The sequence below is a fragment of the Rattus norvegicus genome, chromosome 9, assembly GCF_021556685.1.
Source record: "Rattus norvegicus strain SHRSP/BbbUtx chromosome 9, alternate assembly SHRSP_T2T, whole genome shotgun sequence".
NCBI classification, from domain to species: Eukaryota; Metazoa; Chordata; class Mammalia; order Rodentia; family Muridae; genus Rattus; species Rattus norvegicus.
The window spans coordinates 112,989,372-112,998,148 of record NC_141542.1 but is presented as its reverse complement, the minus strand read 5'-3'; the positions used below and the strand labels follow the sequence as shown (position 1 = coordinate 112,998,148).

The 8,777-nt window shown below is 40.6% G+C and overlaps 1 pseudogene; it reads right to left on the bottom strand.

Moving 5' to 3' along the window:
• Positions 1 to 5,118: 5,118 nt before the first annotated feature.
• Positions 5,119 to 5,628, bottom strand: Tpt1-ps6 (tumor protein, translationally-controlled 1 pseudogene 6; annotated as a pseudogene).
• Between the last annotated feature and the right edge of the window lie 3,149 nt (positions 5,629 to 8,777).

Below are 8,777 nucleotides of genomic sequence, written 5' to 3'. Positions count from 1 at the left end.
ACAGGGAAGGTGAATGCAGGAAGAGAAGCTGTATGGTTCATGATCCACAGTTCTGATGAAGGAGGGCTAAGAGGTGGCAGGAGAATGGAGGTCCTCCAGAAATAGACTGCACAGGAGAGCCAGAGAGACCCCAGAGCCACAGTATTATTAAAACAATGCAGGATTCAATTAGAATGTTGAATAAACTGTTTTAATATGTCTTGAACAGTGACTTAATTTTTGGCACCATATAAGGACAGTTTTGCCACAAATTCTATGGGGCCTTTGACTTCTAGAGTTGTTTTGACCATACTTTTAGTTCACATAACTTCTTAAATTTTCCAAGTCTAAAATTCATGGTATGGGCAATATATCAGTAGAAATAAATTTAATTTTTTTCTATATTCTACATCCTTGGAAGCAGATCTTAATTCAAGATATAGAAAGTTCTTGATTTCTTTGAAATTAGCCATTCCATTTTCTATATTCCTATATCAATAGGGGAAAATATTGTCTCATTGACTGTGTTTATTTGATGAAGCTTTGTCAGTTAGATCTATGTATTTGTCAGCTCCAAGGAAGAGCTCCCTGGAGCTATAGTAAAGTTCTACTCATATGGAGTATAGCAGGAATATGGACCAGCACTTCACAGGGGCCACTCTGAGAACTGATGGACTGAGAGCGAAAGTTTGGCATGGCACTAAGTGTGCACGTGGATAGCCTAGATTTGGAAGAGAAAGAGTGATTGATAGCAAGAAGACCTTCAAGTGGGTCTCAAAGAGATTTAATATATGGATGAATAGATTCAGCCATCAATTAACTCACTAGATAAATATTATTTATATGTTACCACATGGAAAAAGTATCAACAAAAGTTTAACCTGTTACAACTTCATTTTAAATTAAGAAGCCAGAGTTTTTTTAAACACTGATCATCAAAGACTAAAGTTTATATGCTATCTCCAAAGCAGGGCAGATATAAATGTAGATTTAAACTTAAAAGATTTCTGTGCTAGCTATGCATCTCTTTTCCTTAAGTCTTAATTTTTCTTTTTCTAACTGCCCTATGGATGACTATGGTTCTTTTTTTTTTTTTTTTTGAGCTGGGGACCGAACCCAGGGCCTTGCGCTTCCTAGGCAAGCGCTCTACCACTGAGCTAAATCCCCAACCCATGACTATGGTTCTTAACTTTCTCTTTTCACTTCTTGTGATACACAGGACAGGAATTGAGTGGGTGACAAGGGAGGTGTTTGAAGAGTGTGATGACACACAAGGAACAAAGTCAGATGATGAAGTTAGTGTTTAACACTGTTAGAAAGATGGACAAATCATCAGGGAAATTTCTGCTCTCAGCTTTGATTCTAGGTAAGGAAGGAATCTATTCTGGGCATGGGTGAGATAATTGTTATGGAAGATTAGGACATTAGGGCATTGCCTTGTGCACTGTAGCATTCAATAATATTATATGCTTCAGTAAGCCATGATTGAAAAATATTGTAACAGGAAGCCTAGCACTTGACACCTGGACTTAGGCAATAATATTGACTTGAAAGGCAGATGAATCAAGAAAGGAAGCGATTTCTTGGAATGGTGATGAATTTTAACACTTGTTGGCTACATCTTTCAACTCTTTGCACTTGATTCTAGCTCACTCTACATTTAATTCCTCCTTCATTAATTTAGTCTAAACTCTACTGGAAAGTGGAAGGTTGTAATGTTTGTCATAGTGTAACCAACAAATACTATGTCTTAGTTAGGGTCACTTTTGCTGTGATGAAACACCACAACCAAAAGCAACTCAAGCAATAAAGGATTTATTTCACTCCATTCATAATCAAAAGATGCACAGGCAGGAACTCATGCAAGGCAGGAATCTGTAGGCAGGAGCTGATGCAGAGACCAAGGGGGAGTGCTGTTTACTGACTTGATTCTTTCTTGATGGTGGGAGGGGTCAGTGCACTAACTTATCTTTCACATTAGTTCCCACACCATGGGACTTCTAAGACTTTCACTGGTGTAGGCCATTGAAGTTTGGTTGGATTTATTTCCCATTCTCTAATGCATATATGTGCTACCAACAAGGCCAAAGTAGTTGCCACCTCCTTCTCACTTGGTCCAATAAGAGTAATGCTATCAATACAGTGGACCAGTGTGATATGTGAGAGAGACAGGTGACCAAGAACCTTTCAAACTAAGTTAATACATAAGGCTAGAGTTTTAATAAGTAAAGCTGTAAAGGTATACTGCTGACCTTGCCAACTGAAAACACACTGCTTCTCCTGGTCCTTATGATCATGTCAAGAGAAAGGCATTTGCTAGATCTAGCTGCATCCCATATACCAGTAGGGATGCCTTCCCAAATAAGGAGACCACTTCTGGTACAGAGTTGCAATTCAAATCACTTCTTGTTTGAGTTTTCAATATATCAGCTGGATTTTCCACAATCCATCTGTCTTGTGCAATGGCCAGATAGGGGAGTTAAAGGGAAATGTGGTGGAAATTACCACCCATGTATCTTTCAAGTCCTTTATGGTGGTAATTCATGCAATTCTGAAATTCATCCAGGGATAGTTTTTGATTTAGTAATTTTCCTTGCAGAGGGAAGTCTAAAGGCTTCCGCTTAGCCTTTCCAAACATAATAGTCCTCACTGTCCATTTCAGGGAACCAATATTGGAATTCTGCCAACTTCTAAGTACGTCTATCCTGACTACATTCGGAGACTAGGAAATCACTATGGAATAAGTTTGGGGACCCACTGAATTTACTGTAAGTCAGACTTCAGTCCAAACTCCATTAACCGCCTGACCTCCATAGGCCCCTACTTTAACTGGAGGGCCACAGTGTTTCTTGGGGTCTTCCAGAATCAGTGTCAATTCAGATCCAGTATCCATCAGAACATGGAAATCTGATTGTTCTCTTTCTCTCAGTGTGAAGTTGCCCTTGTAAAAGGCCATAGGGTCCTCTGGGGAAAAACTAGAAACAATGTTAAGAGTATTTTAAAATAAGAGTAAAACTCTTATTTTACCAAGATCCTTCCTTAGGGAATCTGGTTCCCTTCATTCAAGGAGTTCCGGATCTGCAAATTGGTTTAAGTCTGGAAATTCATTCATGGGCTGAGATTCCCTAATGCCACAACCCAAAAGAGCCTTTCTTTCATTTGAGATTTTTTTCCTTATGCTGATCAAACATAAATGCAGTAGGCTTCTTATCTATGTCATGCCTAGAAACATCATGACTGACTAGCCATTACCAAAGGTCCATATAAGTCACGCTACCATAAAAATCACTTTGGCTGTTATGCCCATTAAGGGTCATGTCATTATGGACATTGCTTTGCCCAGGCTGCCCATTAGAAAAAAAAATATGATTAAGTTTCCTTTGGCAATTCAGGGCTGCCACTGAGATGTTGCTACTTTGAGACCCAATTAGAGATATTTAATCTATCCACCTGATCAGTAGCAGCTCTGATCCTGAGGCCTAGCAAAAGGACAAGGGTAACAACAAAGTTCTTCAAAGTCTCATTATTTTTTTATGTTACAGGATTAGCAAAGGACACGTATTTTAAACCTCCAAGAAATGGTATATGCTTTGAAGGAGCCTCTAATACATGGTGCGTTTTCTTCCATAGCCGGTGTCCATGGGCCTAGGAACCAAGGGGTAGAAAAGGAAATATCTCTACTCACTACCACCCTTAGTGACCCACTAGTAAAATTTTTGTTTTCTGTTCCCATGAACTTAAGATCTCCTGGCCTAGAAGTTTTGATTCTAGAGATGGGAGGGAGTGTTCCTCTCAGGAGCCCCACAAACATTTCATTGAACTTGATACTCAGATGTCTCCCCTGGCCACTTTGGACTTCTGGTACTCTTAAGTCAACAGGCTCAAAAAGCAGCTAGCCATTGGACTGAGCAAGGGGAATCTAATGGAAGAGTTAGAGAAAACATTGAAGGAAATGAAGGAGTTTGCAACCCCATAGGAAGAATAGCAATATCAACCAACCAGACACCACCAGAGCTCCCAGGGACTAAATCATCAGCCAGTGAGTACACATGGAGGGCCCATGACTCTAGCGATATAGGTAGCAAAGGATGACATTGTCCAGCATCAATAGAAGGAAAGGCCCTTGGTCCTGTGAAGGCTCATTTCTCCAGTGTAGGGGAATGCCAGGGTGTTGAGGTGGGAGTGGGTGGGTAGGAATGGGAGCATCCTCATAGAAGCAGGGGAGGGGAGAGGACTTGGGAGGGGGGGAAGGGATAACATTTGAAATGTAAATACATAAAATATCCAAGAAAAATAAAATTAAAAAAGAGGGGGTTATCGATCTAGATTATCAAGGGGAAATTGGATTGCTTCTTCACAAAGGAGGTAGAGAAATTATATATATAGTACAAGAGATTCTTTATGGCATCTCTAGGAGCTACCATCTTCTGTGATTAAAGCCAATGAGCAACTATAATGATCTGGCCCAGGTAGGATGACAAGGAACACAGACCTTTCAGAAATGAAGGCATGAGTCACTCCTCCAGGAAAGGAGCCAAGACCTGCTGAGGTGTTTACTGAGGGTGGAGGAAATACTGAAGGGACAGTACAGGAAGGTAGTTATAAATTCTGGTTAAGGCCAGGTAACTAGGTGTAGGAATGAAGATTATAATTGACATGAGTATTTCTGTCATACCTTTTAAAGACCATATTTGTAAAGATGTTTTCTTTCCTCAACTTCTCTGTCATGCAATAAACCATCAATTTCTGATGCCTATGAGTTGTACACGGCATAGTTATATCATGTTAGGTACCATTATGACCTGGTTAAATATACAATGCGCTTGTCATTGTCTATGAGGAATTTATGTCATTAGCAAAAACTAAGACATAGTTATTATTTTCATTCGGAGGTTAATCATGGCATAGGAGGTATGATCGTGTGTCAGGTTGACAAGGAGTAGATTTTTTTTAAAGTGAATTTAAATGCACTTTATTTTTAGACAAACCACACGACACGCTTTTTCTTAAAAAAAAAAAAAATCAACGCCTCCACTCCAAATAAATCACGGTCAAAATCAAAGCTCAAGATGACATCAGTCCCATTTGTCGTAAGGCCTGGTTTGTAAGCGGCAGCCAATTATGGTGACAGGTGATCCAATTTGTTAACATTTTTCCATCTCTAAGCCATCCTTAAAGAAAATCATGAATGGAGTCCCACCATCTTCACGGTAGTCCAGGAGAGCAACCATACCATCTGGATTCGTGTTTTCACCAATAAAAGACTGATAGTTATTGAAATTAGCAAGCATGTGCTTAACTCGCTCCAGTCGTAAAAGGCTTTTCTCTTTCTGGTTTCTGTTCTTCAAGTTTGCCTTTGAGTGATTTCCTGTAGTCTTTGATGGACTTTTTGTAGGTGTCTTTTGTGAAGCTGGCTTCTTGTAAGTGATGGTTCATGACAATGTCCATGACTACTGTGCTTTCGGTACCTTGGTCCTACAGACCTTCAGCGGAAGCATTTTTACCAGTGAGCGAATCATCGATGGCACCCTCTGTTCTACTGACCATCTTGCCCTCCACCTCCAGGCACAGCCCGTCCGCGATCTCCTGGATCTTGTAGATGTCAGAGAACAGCTTGTCATGGCTGATGAGGTCCCGGTAGATGATCATGGTGACAGCTGGGGACTGCGGCTCTAGCTTGACAGCGAGGAGCAAGCACAAGCATGGTGCAGCCAGAACTCGAGGAGTGGGGGAGAGCGGGCAGAAAAGGCTGCCTCGGGCACCGCCCAACCTCATAGCAAGGAGTAGATTTATGATGGCTATTTTTGGTTGTTAGCTTGACTACATCTGGAATTAACCAAAATACCAAGGCTGGAAAAGGATGAATGATGATGATGATGATGATGATGATGATGATGATGATGATGATGATGATATCATTCTTATTATATCATTTAAAGTGGGAAGACATACTTTTAATCTGGATTTTTGATGTGGGAAAATACACGTTTTATCCAGATCTTTTGAGTTGGGAAGATTCACTTTTAATCTGGGTTCCACCTCTGGGTGGCAGTCTATATAAAAGACACGGAAGAAGGAAAGCTTTGCTTCCTTTATTCTTTTCTTTTTCTCACTCTGGCTGGCAAGTCCATTCCTTCACTGAATGAATAAGGTCCAGCTGAGACACCCAGTGTTGTGGACTGAACAACCACTGGATTCTTGGCACCTCCCATTGGTAGACAGCCATTGTTACACGAGCTAGACCACAGCCTGCAAGCCACTCTAATAAATTCCCCCAACATATAAACATTATATGTAATGGAATATATATTTTAGTTCCATGACTAATTCATGCTAACAACAGTTTTTAGTCAGATATCTGTTTTAGTGCAGATCTTTTGAGAGACAGAAATTTTCTGTCAACAAACAAGTTTGGGTAGCACTTGGGAGATATGTAGCTCTTTTGAACTTTGTCGACAGATTTAGAATCACTGCTGTTGTTCTCCTGCTTCATTTGGATAATAATCCAATCAAATGGGAGACGAAAGCCCAACCCAAACGCTGGTAGAGCTGAACAACTGGAGGAAGCTAGCCTGCAAATCAGAATGGAGACCAGGGACAGTAGGAGCGCTCAAATTGTCTGTGATAGGGCTAAGCATTGAAAAATTCCAACTGTGGTCGACTAGATTTTATAAAGCCCAAGTCAATGATACAAGTCCAAAACATTTTTTTAGAAAGACTGGAAAAAGGAATTAAAAAAAGAACAGAGACTGAAGATATGTGAGATTTAATTTATGCTCAGATTTCAAGACATGACTTTTCCCATGCCTGTGGAATTTTCTAAAAGCTTATGCTCAATTATGTAATTATCTTGTAGTGGACCAATAACAGTTAATATACTGACACCAGCATATGAATAAAAATCTGAAAAGCCTTAGATATTAAATTCAGAAGCTTAGAATATGTGCAGATGAGATAAAATCTGCCCCGACCTGCAGTCTGCAGTTGAGACCTTTGGCTAAAACTATGCCAGGACTTTGGTTTCTTATTATCACATTATTCTATCACTCCCCCCTGTACTGTGTAAGAGTGGTCTAGGCCTCTTAATGTTTAATTCTCTTATGACCGGGATTCAACCTTGTATGCCACTCCAGACTGATCCTTGGTTTTTAAATAATTCATCAAACTACTCGTCAAAGTTTTTCCATCTTGTAAGAAACTTAAAAGCAGATGGACATAATTTTGTAGCTTATGTTTAGTTCTTCAGGCGCTCACATGTATAAAACATTGATAAAGAAAATGTTAATAGATGGAATCTACAAGTGTAATCGCATCTGATGCCTTTTATTTCTCCTGTTTTATAACTGTAGTATAGTCACATCGTTTTGCCTCCTTCTTTCCTTCCTTCAAAGCCTCCCATACATTCTTCCCTGATCACTTACAAATTCAGAGCCTTATTCTCATTTATTCTTGATACACACACACACACACACACACACACACACACACACACACGCACACACACACGTATAGATGCATGCATCAGTAGTGAATGAAGAAAATATATAATCTATTTATGCATATATATTCATAAACACAACCTGCTCAGTCTGCATGATGTTTCTTGTATGTATGTTTTATGTATGAATGCATGCGCTGACCATTTGATACTGGATAATCAATTGGTGAGTTTTTCCCTGAGGAAGGCTATTTCTCCCACTCTCCTTATTCCTTAGCTGCCTGCCATTCTTTGTGAAGGCTTGAGGCCTTATGGGATTTACCTCATGCACTTTGGCATGTCTATTGTCTCTGTTCAGCTCACATTTGGCCAGTCGTGTTGGTGAGACTTTATGGGTAAAGCTTCTGACATGACTAGGAGACATAATCTTCCAGCCAACTCTCTGATCCTCTGTCTTGTACAATCTTCGCAACCCTCTTCTGCAACGTCCACTGACTGAGCCTGAGGTGCTGGAGTTGCTTTGGAGATGTGTCCACTGGGGATGGGCTCCACAATTCTAAAGTTTGATTGGTTGTGATTTTGTGTAATAGTCTCCATCTCTTGGAAAGAGAATTTCCTTGGTGAGGGCTGAGGTACCTAATCTGTAGGTATTAGAGCAAATATTTAGGATGTAGTTAGAGAGAATGCTGGTTTAGTGAAGTGATGGATATAGATTCCCCTCTAAGGTCTATGACTTCAATACCAGGCAACCCTTCCCTCTTCTGGAGTGAGTCTTAAGGTCAATAGATAGCTTCTGGTTATTTCTAAGGCATACGTGCCACAGATGTACATTTACGGTTATTGTAGGATTCATAGGCATCACAGCTTGTACAGCATCTCTGGAACCATGAAAGATAGTTCTCATGGAGGAAGGATTCCTGTCAGTTCCATCTCAACAGTGACTTAACTTTCACCTATGGAAGGCAACCAGAAGCAATAGCGATAGTCTGTAATGTTCTGGGAGGTTCTTGGATATCCAGACCCACAACTCAAAACGGGGTTTCTCATGCCTCATGTTGGGGTTTTTCTTAGGTGGTCTTTGGCTCTTACAGGAAACATTGGCAGCAACCATGAGAAAATTAAATTAAAATTGAGCCTGGCCTGGCTGTTCTCTGTGAGGGCCTACCAGTGCTGACTGAGACAGAAGCAGATACTCAACCATTGGACTGACCCTATGGCTGAATTGGGGGAGGATTGAAGAAGCTGAAGGGAAGAGAAAACCCATAGGAAGACCAACAGTTTCAACTAACCCAGACCCCAGGGAGCTCCCAGAGACCATGGCACCAAGCAGGAGCACACACGGGTCAGTCCGAGGCCCCTG